The following is a 16,286-nucleotide window of genomic DNA, read 5'->3' on the forward strand; positions in this document are numbered from 1 at the left end:
ACGTGCACAGCCATGGGATTGGAAGTTCGGAGCAGAATCCCGCATCCTTGCCCTCACTGCACTGAGGAGGAAGAGGGCGCACACTCACCCGCTCTCCTCTACCTCATCATCCCTCCCAAGTTTCAGCCAAATGCTGTCAGGAAGCAAGGAATCTGTTATTAACAACTGTAGGGTGGACTACAGAGCACTTACTGCGTGCCAGGCCTGGGCCCCCCATCCCTAAAAGGCAGGTTTCATGATCCCCACTTTGTAGGTTAATAAGGTGACAGGATGTAACCACCCCAAGCCACACCCAGGGAGACGCAGAGCCAGGATTCAAACTCAAGTCAGCCCAACTCAGGCTTATCCTCTGATATTTACATACATTTTCTTATTACATTTTATTACAGTTTAAATTATTCCTAGATTTAAAAATCCTTTCAGTTACAACCTAGCAGAGGAAATAAAAGCATGACTAAAAATAACCATAATTTTAAGAAATGTGTTTCCATTCTCTATGGGATGAGATCTACAGTTAACCAACACCTAATGAGCACAGAGGAGGAAGGCGGAGCAGGAAAGGGTGATTCCGGCCAAGGCCTGAGCCAGCATGAGCAAAGGCACGTCATCGGCAAACAGCCGGGCCTGCTGGGAGAATGACACACGGGACAGGGGGTCCTCGAAGGCAGACGAGCGATGGCCTGGGCACCACGGAAGGCACCGGGTACACGCCTGAGACGGGGAGTCACCTAAGCTTTGTGAAGAGAAGAGGATAACACAAGACAGACCTTTGCAAGACTAATCTCTGCAGCATCAGCGCAAGCTACCCCACGCCCGCTAACAGTGAGACTCCTCTCCCACCGACAGAACCCAGTGCTGCTGCCTGCCGCCCGCCCTCTCCTCCTTCCTGACTGCCAGAGGCAACGGAGTCCCTGGGGGAACCCCATCCCTTCCCTCCTCCTCCTCCACGATGGCTCTTTTAAATTATTCTGAATCTTCTTCCCCTCTATACCAGCTCCATCCTCTGGGCCTTCAAAACACCTAAGAATCTGTCATTTGCGGGGAAAAATAAATAAATAAAACCTGCCTTTTCATTTTCAAATCTCACAAATGAGTGGTCTCGCCCCTCATTGCTGGGCAATTTAACTTCTGTTCCCACTGAAATCTTTACAGAACACACCAAACTGCCATCATTCGCTCATCAAATGCAATAGAACTCCCTCAGTCTTCACCCACTTGCCTGAACACTCAGTATTGTTGATCATCCTCTTCGTCTTGAAGTTGTTTCTTCCTTGGACCTCTGCGGCTGCCTCTCCTGGTTCTCGTCCTAACTCTGACCACCCTTCTCCACTCGACTTCCAAACCGGGTGGGTGCTGCATCCCCACGTCCCGTCCCGGGCCCTGCAGCCTACGCCACGGGAACACTTATAACATCTCTGCCCTGTCCTAACCCTCCTCAGCTCGAGCCCCACATTTAAAACTGTGGGGAGGATGAAAAAACAGGTCCCAACTGGGACAGACTTCGTTTGAAAGGGCAAGATGAGATGTTCAGAAAAGCAGGCAGAAGTGAAATTGTGGAAAGCCTCCCAGGTCAGGGAGGGTCAGCGAAGGTCACTGAGGAGGGAGGGACTCTTCAAACTGGCATTTGCAGGTTAGCCTGGCAGGGTGGTGAAGGATGGGTCTTGAAAGCAGAGGGGGCCAAGGAGACCACTGAGTCCAGCCTTAAGAAATGAGAGGGCTTCCCTGGTGGCGCAGTGGTTAAGAATCCGCCTGCCAATGCAGGGGACATGGGTTCGAGCCCTGGTCTGAGAAGATCCCACATGCCACGGAGCAACTAGGCCCGTGAGCCACAACTACTGAGCCTGCGCGTCTGGAGCCTGTGCTCCACAACAAGAGAGGCCACGATGGTGAGAGGCCCACGCACCACAATGAGGAGTGGCCCCTGCTTGCTGCAACTAGAGAAAGCCCTCGTACAGAAACAAAGACCCAACACAGCCAAAAATAATTAATTAATTAATTAAAAAAAAAAAAAAGAAATGAGAGCAGGAGCGAGTGTGGCGACAGTGGCAACAGAAAGGAAGAGGAGGTCCCCTCTCACCAGCCCGCCACCACTAACCAGGTACCATGTTCCTCCTGCGTCTCCTCGGTAACGCTGGGCAGTGCTGTTACCGACATCATCCACATACAGTCCCTGCCGTGAAGGGAGACATAGGCTAGGTGGGGATGACAGGAAAAGATATCCAGCCTTTAAAAAAAAAAAAAAACCTCACAGAACAAAAAGTGAAATAAACTATCTGAGACGCAATCAACAATGAACAGAGTTTAAGAGCTTCTATCCAAAGTAGTAACACTACCTGACCAAGTCTCCAGATAACCACACAGCAACAGAAACAGAAGATCCCTGATCATTATCATGCAATGTCTATAACTAGCTAAGTTAGAACAACGTTCAACTGAGGCTTCATAACCAGCCCACTTCCAGGCACACACCAAATACATATAAACGCCCGAAGAATATGGGTAGGGTGAAAGACAGAATTCACCTCCCCTCTTTGAGCATATGCCCTCAATAATGAAATCTCGGGGTTGTAGTGAGGCTTGTAGGAGCTAAGGCTTTAGGGCAAATCATCTGAGCAATTTACTGAAAACACATATTCCACAGTTCCATCCTTACAAATTCTGATTTAGAAATCTGTGTTTTCAAATAGCCATCCAGGGAATTCTGATCCAGAACAGTGTACCAGTCACCCTTTTAAATGCTCTCAGAAGTGATCTGCCAAGCCTAGAGTAACACAAGTCAGAATTCAAATGCACTTTATTAAGATATTTGGTCGCCTCTAATCTAATAAAAATATTGATTTCTCTGGGGTCCAATTTATGAAACTCACACAAATGTGATAACGTGCAGAAGCAGAGAAGTACTCCATCACACATTAGTAGGCTTCATCTCAGAAACACACCTCAACTGCAAATTTTCATATATGTTCAGCTCACCTAAGTCAGTTCAGGACACTAATAAAAATCCTGCGAAAATCTCAGGCAAGAAAAATTTAATAGGGGAAGGCCCAATGGAGCAGTTTTCTCAAATGGGTATATTAAGCTATAAAACGAAGAATGCTGTCCACCATCCAGTTCTACCTACAGTACACCATGAGAGGAATTCAGGGTGAAGATCAGGAATGAGGCACTCCACGTTCTGGGAAACAGGCAGAACAGGCCCTCACACAGTTAGGTATTTTTAGGAGAAAATTTTATGAACACAGATCCTGACATCTTCCCATACTTAGAAAAGCACTAAAATCATTAACTGAGATATCTGTTGCTCGTGACTAGCAGCAACTTCTACCGAGAGGCGTGCCTGATTACACACACCCTTCACCAAAATCACACACGTGCTTGTCTCTGTGGAGCAGGTCCTCAGAGCTATCCAAGAGGCTGTCTGCCAGGCTACAGTCCTTAATGGGACCACCACCCCACCCCAATCAAACTGAAACTCACAGCTCTAACGCTGTGCGTTTTTTTTCCCAAGTCAACAAAGCCAAGAATTTATTCTCTTATATTTTCATAACTCTTTTCCATAAAAAAATTGATTGGGGGCTTCCCTGGTGGCACAGTGGTTGAGAATCTGCCTGCCAATGCAGGGGACACGGGTTCGAGCCCTGGTCTGGGAAGATCCCACATGCCACGGAGCGACTAGGCCCGTGAGCCACAATTGCTGAGCCTGCGCGTCTGGAGCCTGTGCTCCGCCACAAGAGAGGACGCGATAGTGAGAGGCCCGCGCACCGCGATGAAGAGTGGCCCCCACTTGCCGCAACTAGAGAAAGCCCTCGCACAGAAACAAAGACCCAACACAGCCATAAATAAATAAATAAATAAATAAATAAATATTTAAAAAATGGATGAGGAGCAATGACTTCATGCACAGATATATACCCTGGAGACTCAAAAGCATATCACAGAATTACTCCGATTTAAAAAAAAAAAAAAATTGATTGGAATTTCTTCTGTGTTTTCTGAAAGCAAGAATCCAAGTTTTCAGGGATCACAGAAACAGTTCTGTTTAGGACTTGCCAGAGACCACAATCTCCCTGGACTCTGCTGAGCCTTTCATCCTTGGCTTTCCAAATGTGATGAACAACAAATCTACCCCTGAAACCAGACAACGTTCACTCCCTTAACAGTTTGGCTGAAGCCTCTGGCGGGATGCAATATGGTGCTAATGGGTCCAAGGTCCCAGGTGGGATCTCTGTCAAGGCTCATCTGTCCTGCTCTGTTCCTCTGTCCCACTGACACCCGCAGGGGGAAGTCAGTACCCACACAGTCACCAGCACCTCAGACACTCTTAACTACCCTTGCCCCTATCACAGTGCAAGGCCATCTCTGCCTGATGATGAATTAGTCCAGAACGCTTTTTGTGCATTTGGCACTGGACTACTTCCACAAAGCAAGCTGGGCGGTGTCCATGATGTCAGACCAGCAGGAAGTTCCTCAAGATAACAGGCAGGATACTGCCACTCCTTCCCATACACCAGGAAAGTGGAAAACACTGAAGGGTTTCTCAATAGAGCGATGAGATCTCAGAATTCAGTGGTGGAAAGTATACCAGACTGGAGTCTGGAGAGCTGCTCGCCCAGCCCCACTGATCAGCCTTTCAGCAGTCTTGTGACCTGGGATAACTCGGAGCCTCAGTTAAGGAGACAGTAAGATGATCTCTGAGGCCCCTCTGGGGGCCAACGCAGTCTACAGATTCAATGCAATCCCTATCAAATTACCAATGGCATTTTTTACGGAACTACAACAAATCATCTTAAAATTTGTATGGAGACATAAAAGACCCCAAATAGCCAAAGCAGTCTTGAGGGAAAAAAACGGAGCTGGAGGAATCAGACTCCCTGACTTCAGACTATACTACAAAGCTACAGTAATCAAGACAGTATGGCACTGGCAAAAAAAACAGAAACATAGATCAATGGAACAAGATAGAAAGCCCAGAGATAAACCCACGCACCTATGGTCAACTAATCTATGACAAAGGAGGCAAAGATATACAATGGAGAAAAGACAGTCTCTTCAATAAGTGGTGCTGGGAAAACTGGACAGCTACATGTACAAGAATGAAATTAGAATACTCCCTAACACCATACACAAAAATAAACTCAAAATGGATTCGAGACCTAAATGTAAGACCGGACACTATAAAACTCTTAGAGGAAAACATAGGAAGAACAGTCTTTGACATAAATCACAGCAAGATCTTTTTTGATCCACCTCCTAGAGTAATGGAAATAAAAACAAAAATAAACAAATGGGACCTAATGAAACTTCAAAGCTTTTGCACAGCAAAGGAAACCATAAACAAGACGAAAAGACAACCCTCAGAATGGGAGAAAATATTTGCAAACAAATCAACGGACAAAGGATTAATCTCCAAAATATATAAACAGCTCATGCAGCTCAATATTAAAGAAACAAACAACCCAATCCAAAAATGGGCAGAAGATCTAAATAGACATTTCTCCAAAGAAGACATACAGACGGCCACGAAGCACATGAAAAGATGCTCAACATCACTAATTATTAGAGAAATGCAAATCAAAACTACAATGAGGTATCACCTCACACCAGTTAGAATGGGCATCATCAGAAAATCTATAAACAACAAATGCTGGAGAGGGTGTGGAGAAAAGGGAACCCTCTTGCACTGTTGGTGGGAATGTAAATTGATACAGCCACTATGGAGAACAATATGGAGGTTCCTTAAAAAACTAAAAATAGAATTACCATATGACCCAGCAATCCCACTACTGGGCATATACCCAGAGAAAACCGTAATTCAAAAAGACACGTGCACCCGAATGTTCATTGCAGCACTATTTACAATAGCCAGGTCATGGAAGCAACCTAAATGCCCATCAACAGACGAATGAATAAAGAAGATGTGGTACATATATACAATGGAATATTACTCAGCCATAAAAAGGAACGAAATTGAGTCATTTGTTGAGACGTGGATGGATCTAGAGACTGTCATACAGAGTGAAGTAAGTCAGAAAGAGAAAAACAAATATCGTATATTAACGCATGTATGTGGAACCTAGAAAAATGGTACAGATGAACCGGTTTGCAAGGCGGAAGTTGAGACACAGATGTAGAGAACAAACATATGGACACCAAGGGGGGAAAACTGCGGTGGGGTGGGGATGGTGGTGTGCTGAATTGGGCAATTGGGATTGACATGTATAAAGTGATGTGTATAAAATTGATGACTGATTAAAAAAAAAAAAATCGTTCAGAGTTCCTATATACCCTTTGTCCAGCTTCCCCCGAAGTTATAACACCTTATATACACAGTTTTAAAAACTAAGAAATTAACATTGGTACAATACTTTCAATTAAAGATTTTATTTAGATTAATAATCTTTTTTATTTTTTTACCTAGTATTATATATACTTAACTGGCCATTTATTTATTTAGTTAGTTAGTTATTTATGGCTGCGTTGGGTCTTCATTGCTGCACGCGGGCTTTCTCTAGTTGCGGCAAGAAACGAGAGTAGTAGTTGGGGCTACTCCTTGTTGCGGTGCGCGGGCTTCTCACCATGGTGGCTTCTCTTGTTGCAGAGTTCTGGCTCTAGGCATGCAGGCTTCGGTAGTTGTGGCTCACAGGCTCTAGAGCGCAGGCTCAGTAGTTGTGGCACATGGACTTAGTTGCTCCGAGGCATGTGGGATCTTCCCAGACCAGAGATCGAACCCGTGTCCCCTACATTGGCAGGTGGATTCTTAACCACTGCGCCACCAGGGAAGACCCCTTAACTGGCCGTTTCTAAGCATACAAAGATTAGTAGGGGCAAAAGAGAACTGACAACCTCAAATCCAGAGAAGTTAACCAAAAAATCTTGATTTGCATTAAGTAATCCAATATCTTGACAGTAACGGCATACAAATGAGGGAGAATTCGTCTGTGACTTTTTATTTTTGAAGTTCAACATTTTTCAACTGGTGGTAGGAAGCACAGAAATGTTTCCTCACTTGTTAAGCATAAAAGAAATAAATCTAGGTTTTGGTTTGATTTTAAGATACAAGGCTGCAGTAAAAATAAGGCAATCACTCTTTGCTACACAAGTCTTCATATCATAAGGACCATTTAAACATAAACATATGTATATATTTTTTTCTTTTCTTTTCTAGCTGAGTATAAAATTTATGTTACTCTTGCTCTCAAATGTCCTCCAGGGAAAAAGATAACCTGTCCTACTTATACTCCATAAACCTCACCAGCTCAACAAACACTACTAGGCAAGTTTGAGATAGAACTGACTGTTAAGTACGTAACCCAGTGATAGAAATCTTTCACGTGCACTTAGAATTTTCCACCTCCCAGAGCACTGATGTTCAAAGTTCAACATGTTACAAAACACATTTGTTTAAATTGACTGATTGTTAAACACATGCTAATTGGCTCGTTTCAAAAGCACATACAAGGTGGTCATGAACTTAAATGAGCACTAGGAGAGCTCAGAAAATGTCCACAGTTTGACAATTAGGGCCCAATTCTAACTTAGGACCATTCCCCAAATCAGATTTATACAGCTTTTGCTTTGGTAAAGTCCTCAATTTGTAAAAGAAGATGGCTTTTAAAAGTTCAAAAGTTATAAGAGTTAACAGGCAAATCATATAAAGAACCCAAAGTTTTGAAAAAACACAAACAGTAGCTGGAAAAAATGAAGCATAAAAACATACAATTCTCAGAGGTAAAATGTCTAGTAAGCATATTAATGTAGGTAGTGCTCCTATTAAAGCTGACTTTCACATAAGAATTCAAAACTCTTTAGAAATATGTCGTCTCTTGATATTCTACACTACTATGAACACACATTCAAACATGATCCTAATGTGTGGAGAAAAGGAAACCCTTGGTATACTGTTGGTGGGAATGTAAATTGTTGCAGCCACCATGAAAAACAGCATGAAGGTTCCTCAAAAAATTGAAAATAGAACTACCACATGTCCAGCAATTCTACTTCTAGGTATATACCGGAGAAAACAAAAACACTATGTCTGTCTGCACTCCCATATTCACAGCAGCATTATTTACAATAGCCGAGACATGGAAACAACCTATGTGTCCATCAACAGATGAATGGATAAAGAAGATGTGGTATTTTTATACAGTAGAGTATTAGCCATAAAGAAGAATGAAATCTTGCCATTTGTGACAACATGGATGGACCTTGAGGGGATTATGCTAAGTGAAATGAGTCAGACAGAGAAAGACAAGTACCGTATGATTTCACTTCTATGGGGAATCAAAAAACAAAACAAATGAACACATAAAACAAAACAGAAACAGACTCATAGATACAGAGAATAAACAGGTGATTGTCAGAGGGAGGGGAGTGGGGGGGATGAGTGAAATAGGTGAGGAAGGTTAAGAAATACAACTTCCAGTTATAAAATAAGTCATAAGGATGTAATACACAGCATAGAGAATATATTCAATATTATTGGAACATCTCTGTATGGTAACAGATGGTAACTACACTTATTGTGGTGATTGTTTTATGATATATAGAAATATTGAATCACTATGTTGTACACCTGAAACTAATATAATATTGTAAGTCAATTATACTTTTTTTTTTTGGCTGTGTTGGGTCTTCGTTGCTGCATGCAGACTTTCTCTAGTTGCAGTAAGCGGGGGCTACTCTTCATTGCGGTGCGCGGGCTTCTCATTGAGGTGGCTTCTCTTGTTGCGGAGCACGGGCTCTAGGCGCACGGGCTCAGTAGTCATGGCTCACGGGCTCTAGAGTGCGGGCTCAGCAGCTGTGACACACGGGCTTAGCTGCTCTGCAGCATGTGGGACCTTCCTGGACCAGGGATCGAACCCATGTCCCCTGCATTGGCAGGCTGATTCTTAACCACTGTGCCAGCTGGGAAGTCCAGTCAATTATACTTAAATTTAAAAAATCATCCTAATGGTACATCTGACCACTCCACCACATCATATTTTTAAATTAGTTAAATGCATAACATTATATGGAACCAACTTAAAAACTTACGTCTGGTGGTCAGAAAGCAATCTTCTGGTATATCTAATTATATGCGGAACAAACAGGATGTAAAATTCAGTCAACTTTGTGTCATGCTAGCTTGAATAACTTAAAGGAATAATCAAAAGAACCTTTAGTTAAATCTGAATACTTGAATTTCACCCCTACTTGCCTCCTCTGTTTTGAATTATGGGTGAAGGGCCAAAAGACCAGAAGTCATATGAGAAACGAGATCAAAGAATCCCAAATCACCAAGAGCTGCTGCAAACACACATTTTCATCAAGTAAAATGACTATAAGTCTGGATCCTTTCATCATCTCTTTGACACCAATCTGAGGATGAGAACATTCAGATCCTTTCACATTACTAGACCTAGAAAATTACATTCTTAACAGGAATATATTAAAATGAATTTTGTAAAAACTAATTATCACTTAACACTGAGAGAGACTGTGTAAAACCTGTCTATGCCCCCAAAGTTTACCCTCTCCTTCCTCAAAGCCAATTCTTCCTCCTCCTTCTCCGGTTTCCACTCACCAACACAGCATCCTGCCGTCTCCAAGGATCCTGAATTCCAAGGCTGCTCCATTCATTCTCTCGGGTGGGCAGGGTGGGTGCTCTGAGGGACTCAGAGTCTGTCTGGGGCTGGGGGTGCGGCAGCAGGGCGCGTCCGTAACTTTCTTTCCAAGACCCCCATCCCACCTCAGACTTCCCACTGGCTCCAGTCTTCTCCTGTTCACATCTAGCTCCCATAGCTCCAACATATTCACCTTCCTGGGCCACTCTGACCAGCTGAGCCTACTACCCAAAACCAGATGCTCCTAAACGCGGCACGCAGGACAGCCTGACCTAGGATTCTCAAACAAATGCCGTCTAGGGGTTTAGGTCGGATATAAAGAGTACACTGGACAGAAAAAAAGGTCCCAAGAACAGCCTGATGCACACAAGAGCTAATCACAGAACAGATGTGTGGCCAGGTGGATCAGGACAAGGGGGCAGTGGACAACCAGGTCAGCGACCGTCAGAGGCCGTATGACATCTCCGCGTGGAGGTGTCAGCCATATTACACGTGGAAAAGTGCAGAAGAACGGCCCCGCCACGGTGCCCCAGCAACCCCACCCCCCCTACACAGCCCCGGAAGCAGATCTGTCCTGGAGGAGCACCTCATGCCCCTCCCGGAACACGAGAGGAGGGGGCCTGAGGAGCCCCAGGAGGCTGCCTTAGTCTGTTCCGGCTGCTGTAACAGAATACCACAGCCTGGATGGCTTATAGACACCAGAAATTGATTTCTCAGTTTTGGAGGCTGCAAGTCCAAGATCAGGGTGCCAGCACGGTGGGGTGAGGGCCCTCTTCTGGCGTGCAGGCTTCTGACCGTATCCTCTCCTAGTGGAAGGGGCAAGGGAGCGCTCTGAAGTCTCTTTTACAAGGCTCCACCCTCACGACTCAAGCACTCCCAAAGGCCCTACTTGAATACCAACACAATGGCCATGAGGATTCCAACATGTGAATTCTGGGGAGACACAAACTCTCAGACCACGGCAGAGGCCAACTCCCATCGGCCTCCCGCCCTCTATGATTGCCTCCCGGATTCTGGTGAAGTATGGGGCCTTCCACACACTCCGCCCTGCTCCGAGTAGACATCCAGAACATAAACCCACACAGACTTGGCTTCACGGCAGCGCGGTGCCTGCAACTCACACAGTCACTGGTCCCTTTTATTTCAGTGTCACCCTTTCTGGTGTGTGGTTCACAAGGATTTTGGGACACCGGCTCCTTTGTCTGTATAGGTAATCTACCATCTAAATCTGAAAGTGATTTGTAATATCTTTATAGGTCAAATGGGTCAGGCCTTGGCCTTGCCTTGTCCTCTGTGTGTGAGCCGGTGAAGAGGACTGTTCGTTACCAAAGTCCGCCTTTCCGACCTCACTTGTTCTTATGCACAGACAGTCTCATCTTCCTCCACTAAACCCTCCACCCCAGGGAGCAGAGCGGGCGCTTGTCTTCAGTTTTTCCAGCTCCAGGTAGAAGGCTTTACACGTTGGCAGTACTCAATAAATACTGTCAACATCTCACTCAACTATCTTGTCCCTGAGCTACCGGCAGATAACCTGCCGCTCTCTGATTTCAAAGAACCAGCAAGCAAAATCATGCGAGTTTACAAAAAGAGAGACTTGCTTAAGGCCACATCTTCAGGCACCAAGGTTGGCTACTGACGTTACTGTGATGTTCTGTAAAGGAAAATATTGCATCCATATTTCTTAAGGGGGAAAACGTTTTCCAAACCAAGAGAAAAATTATTTCTAAAAGGCAAATATCCTGCGAGAAATTAAGGAAGTGTTCAAGGAATGAGGAGGACATATCAAAAGGACAAAGCTGATAAAGAAACCACTTTGTAGTTTGAAGAGGCTCCCACCAACCAAATCTGGGACAATCTGAGCAACAACAAAAAATAAGAAGAACATATTGCAACTCACTGAATAAAATAAGAATCCATGACTCCAAACTGGCAAATATATAAATGAGAAGGAAGAGCTCGCCCACACATCAGATGCCTACCCAAAACACGGGAGGACCTAAGTCACCAATGGACACTGAAGCTCACGAGAAAAAACTGATCAGAAACGGGGCATTTACATAGTCTCAATCTCCCCACAAATTACTACTATTAATGAAAGCTACATTATGCTGAAGAAACCCAGATGGTACCACTCCTTAACCGAGTATAAAGTCAACATCAGCAGCCCTGGGATGAACAGGACACGTGTGCCCCTGGATGTGATGCACCACGTCTGCGGTATTCCTGCTGAAAATGCAGAACCTGAAGCAAATCAAGAGAAAACATCAGACAAACCCAAACTAAGGGGTAATTTAAAAATAACTGGCCTGTGCTCTTTAAAAATACCAAGGTCAAGAACCACAAAACGTTTATTAGATGTGAAATGAATGCACTATCTCTACTCTTCTAATACTTACTGAGCACCTTCTATGTGCCAAGTGCTGTTCTAGGTAATGGGGATCAAGATAGACAGAGTCCCTACCCTCCTGGAGTTTACATTCTGGCAGGCGGAGGACGGCGGGAGGACACATAACAAATAGGCAAACAAGGTAAAGTGACAGAGAGCGATGGGGCTGGGGCTGGGCGGTGGCAGAAGGCTCCTCTCTCTGCTTGCACTCCTGCCCAGGGGCCAGCCCGGGAAGAGCACGCAAGGCAGGAGGAATAAAGGATGCACAGCCCTGACACAGAGGCAGGCTTGGCAGTTTGAGAAGCCCCGAGGAGTCGCTAGATGAGGAAGGAGGTCTGTGCACAGGCAGGGGCGCGGGAAGGAGACTGTGTCTGAGCGAACCCAACTGGGGCCAAGTGGGGCTGTAAGCAGAGGGACAAGATCAACTCCACGTGTGTAAAGGGGCGAGAGACTGGATTATAAGAAATAACAGATTGAAGAGAATGGATCATAAGAAGCAACTAACAAGAAGAAGCTGGAGAAACTTGCTGCATTGTCCCAGAGATTCTGCAACTGCAGTTGACAGTCTTTTTCCCTACCAGATTCTAACAGGAAATAGCAGCGTCATTACCAAATCTACATCTACAATAATGGAGTACTGTGTGAGGAATGTATTAGGGTAAATAGTGGGAGCTGACTTTTCCAAAGGAGCACCAACCGGCAAACCTCGCAAAAATCAGCAGACTCTGAAACACTCAGAACACCCTCTGGGTCTCCACACCCACCTGTGCCAACGCCACTTGCCGGCTCTCCCCACCCAGGGACCTGTAAGGGCTTAGCATTCCCAGAGACCATTCTGCCAGTTTCAATTTTTAACCAACAGAGCAACATCCTAAAATGTACAAGCTTAAGTATTTACCACATATTAATCTGCTTTAATTGCTGCCGCTATTGGACTGTTCAAATCAAACTCCAAAACAAAACTCAAAACCAACCAACCAACTTGTCTACAAAGCAAAAAGAAAGATACCTCTGGGAAAGGCTTTCAGTTCCTATCTTTATAACACAAAATTTCTTACGGCTAAGTCAAAGTATGCAAAAATGTCAATAAAAACCTTCTGTGCACCTTTATAATTTATTGAAATCAATTAAAGCCAAAAACAGTGTTATGAAGACACTTAAGTGGGCAGTTTTAGAACAGAACAAAAATGCTTATTTCAATTCAAGTTACATAAACTGCTAAAAAAAAAAAATCTAAGATAGGAAAGCTGACAGATGTTCACAGTGTAAGAGCATTTTTTTTTAAGTGGATAAACCTGGAATTTATAAGGGGCAAGCTAAGAAAGAGCAAGAAAGAGAAACAGTAATTTTAGTAAGTTTCCCAGCTTTCAAATTAACAGATGTCTCAAAGACTTTTTATTTTAATTTCTTAATAGAGATAACCATGCTTTTCTGCTAAGGTCCCTCTTTTCCAAACTATTTTTGAAACTTACCCCTAACTTGAGTTTTACCCAAATCCATTCATTTTAGGTCTACTAGGGAATTCCTTTTCCTACCAGGGAAAACTGAAACATGGATTTTAAAAATACATATCTGATAAAATTATTTCCAAATGCCCTTCTCTGAAATGTGCTTCCCCAAACCATTCACCACCCCCTGCAACCTCACCCTTTTATCCACTTCCATAACAACAGAGGTAAAGCTTCTGTAGTCATGTCCAGACCCCCCCACCTTGACCTTCATCCACCACAGCTGACTGGACATCTCTCACAGGGGAAGCCACCCCATTAGCTGGGTGGAGTGCATGCAATCCTTCCTCCTGGGAAACTGGAACACTGAGATTCTAGTCAGTCTTTTGTGGTCTTAGAATTGAGGGAGAGAGGGAGGGAGAGAGGGAGGGAGGGAGGGAGGGAGAGAGGGAGAGAGGGAGAGAGGGAGAGAGGGAGGGAGGGAGGGAGAAAGGAAGGAATTTTACAGAGAGAATAAAAATTGACAGAAAAATAAATTTGAGACATGGAGAAAGATAAGACCAACTAAGCCTGACAAGAGAATTTAAAAGTAAAATACTGAAGAGACAGCTGCCTCTGTTCCTACAGGCTGTCCAACTCCCAACTCCAGTTCCCTATGAGACTCAGGTATGCTCCTGGCCCTTGCTTTCCATGAAATATCTCCACGTACTTGCAGTAACTCTTCCCTCCTGCACTCCCCACCCATTTTGCTCAAGCAGTTTTAGTGGACTACCATTACATACAAGCAAAAGAATCTTGTTTAACGCCTGCGGTAAGCAGCCTCCAATATAGCCCCCCCCCCCAAACACCTCTAGGTATTCACACTCTTATGTAACACTGTTCCCTTGGGTGTGGGCCGGACTTGAGCAATGATGGAATGCCATTTCTAACTCAGGTACAGAAAGGCTGCGGCACCTACCCTAGGGGTCTCTCTTGCCCTCCCAGATCACTTGCTCTAGGGGAAGCCAGCTGCCATGGTGGGAGCTGCCCCTGGAGAGGCTGGCAAGGCAAGGAACTGATGTCTGAAGCCAGCAGCCAGCGAGCACCTGAGGCCTTGGAAGGAGATTCTCTTCTCCTGGTTGAGCCCCTAAGAGGACCACGGCCCCAGCTGACAGCTCGACTGCAATTCTACCAGAGACCCTGAGCTAAGGTGTGCCGGCGTCCCGACTCACAGACACTGAGAGATGATGAATACTGTTGTTCTAAGCTACTAAATTTGGGGGTAGTTTGTTACACAGCCTCATTAGCCCACAAGCCACAACGAAGAGCCAGCGCAGCCAAAAAAAAAAAAAAAAAAGATTAATCTCCTTTGGGGAATATTTAACTTTGCGGCAAGAACCAGTGTGAAAGGCCCTGACCCCCATCAGGAGACTTGCTCCCGCCTGCACACCACCCAGAACGAGCCGTGCAACGCTGGGGAGCAGCCCTCCCAGCAGCTTGGCTGCCTGACCTGAAGCGTGAGGACCTCGGTGGTACCTGATGGTATGAACACTCCGTGATTCTACGAAGGCTAATGTCTCATACCCAACAAAAACAGCACACTGCTTTTACAGTTCTCAAGACATTATTCTGTCTTCCACGTTACAACTTTGAGTAATCATTTCCCAGAATCCAGAGTATATGCAAAATACTCAAGAAACTGCTCTCCAATGCACATCCATCCATTATGAAATCTTTTAGAACAAATGTCCCCTTAAGGAGCATAATTCATTAAATAAGATGTTTGGGGACTAAGCCACCGATAGGTTCAACATTACCTACTGACTTCAAGACGAAGTTATGCCCCAATGCACGCAGGATCTTTCTGAAGCAGTTTCCCTGCACCCCTTCCCGCCCCTTCCCCACTCCCACTCCTCTTGCCCTCAGCACCAGGCTGTCTTGGCAAAGCCTTCCCTGACCACATCCCCTCACCACCTAGGACAGAGATCATCATTTCAGCCTCCCTTCTACCTCTGTATATGGTATTGTAATCACTTATCTGCATATCTGTATCCCTTAAAGGATCATTAGGTCCTTAAGGGCAAAGTCCAAGCTACATTGATCTTTGCATTCCCAGCATCCAGTGGGGAGCCTGGAACTGATTAGTACTTGGATTGACCAATATTTGTTGACCGGTAGAAGAAGTGAACCTTAACCTCCAACAGGGGGCATCAAATTCCCGCTCGTATGCAAAATGCCAGCACAGCACTGCCCGCGATAGCCAGGGCTCTGAGCCCAGTCATCACAGGCACCACGAGTTCCCCCTGCAAGTGATGGAAAACAGACGTCTCTCGGCCAACACTTGCTGCTGAATTCCATTTTCTCTCCAACTCCTGCTTCTCCGTGGCTGAAGACAACACATTCTAGAAATACTTCTCACAAGGAATTTACCACTTGCTAGACATGTTAGTTTAAAAGGAAAGGAAGCCCCCCTAACTTCTCAGCTTGTCTAGTTCCTCACAGCATTAGCATTCTGCTTATGTGGCCTCTTTTATCTACAATGAGAATTCCAAACTAAACAACTGTCACCACTTCTGAACTCTGGGGAAAAAAAGGAAAAAAAAAAAAAAAAAAACTTTCTGATTAGTTTTGCAGCCACAGTCATCCTACAAACTGATCCCACGCTCAGCAATAACCGGCATTTCAAATAAAAACGGTACTGGGAACGCTGTATTCTAGGTAGACTTCCTGGAACAAAACAAGTGAAATGAAGGCCAAGACATCATACCCCAAGTGTCTTATAATAATACCTGAAAATCAGGTAAATTACGTACACCCTCAGGAGCAAACCAAACAACATGGCCAACACAGGTATCAGTGATCACGCCT

At 44.8% G+C, this 16,286-nt stretch overlaps 1 protein-coding gene and 1 long non-coding RNA gene across 3 annotated transcripts in view; both read right to left on the reverse strand.

The window, feature by feature from the left end:
• LOC309625745 overlaps positions 1-13,844 on the reverse strand; it is a 69,482-nt gene extending 55,638 nt beyond the window's left edge. Inside the window, exon 1 of the long non-coding RNA XR_014242727.1 lies at positions 1-13,844. This exon is cut by the window's left edge and continues 27,890 nt beyond it. This is a non-coding gene — a long non-coding RNA (uncharacterized lncRNA).
• The window catches only part of CCNY (cyclin Y), a 122,026-nt gene that overhangs the window by 93,996 nt on the left and 11,744 nt on the right, over positions 1-16,286 (reverse strand). The window lies entirely within an intron of this gene.

This window comes from Balaenoptera borealis (genome assembly GCF_965194805.1).
Source record: "Balaenoptera borealis genome assembly, chromosome: 3".
NCBI lineage: Eukaryota > Metazoa > Chordata > Mammalia > Artiodactyla > Balaenopteridae > Balaenoptera > Balaenoptera borealis.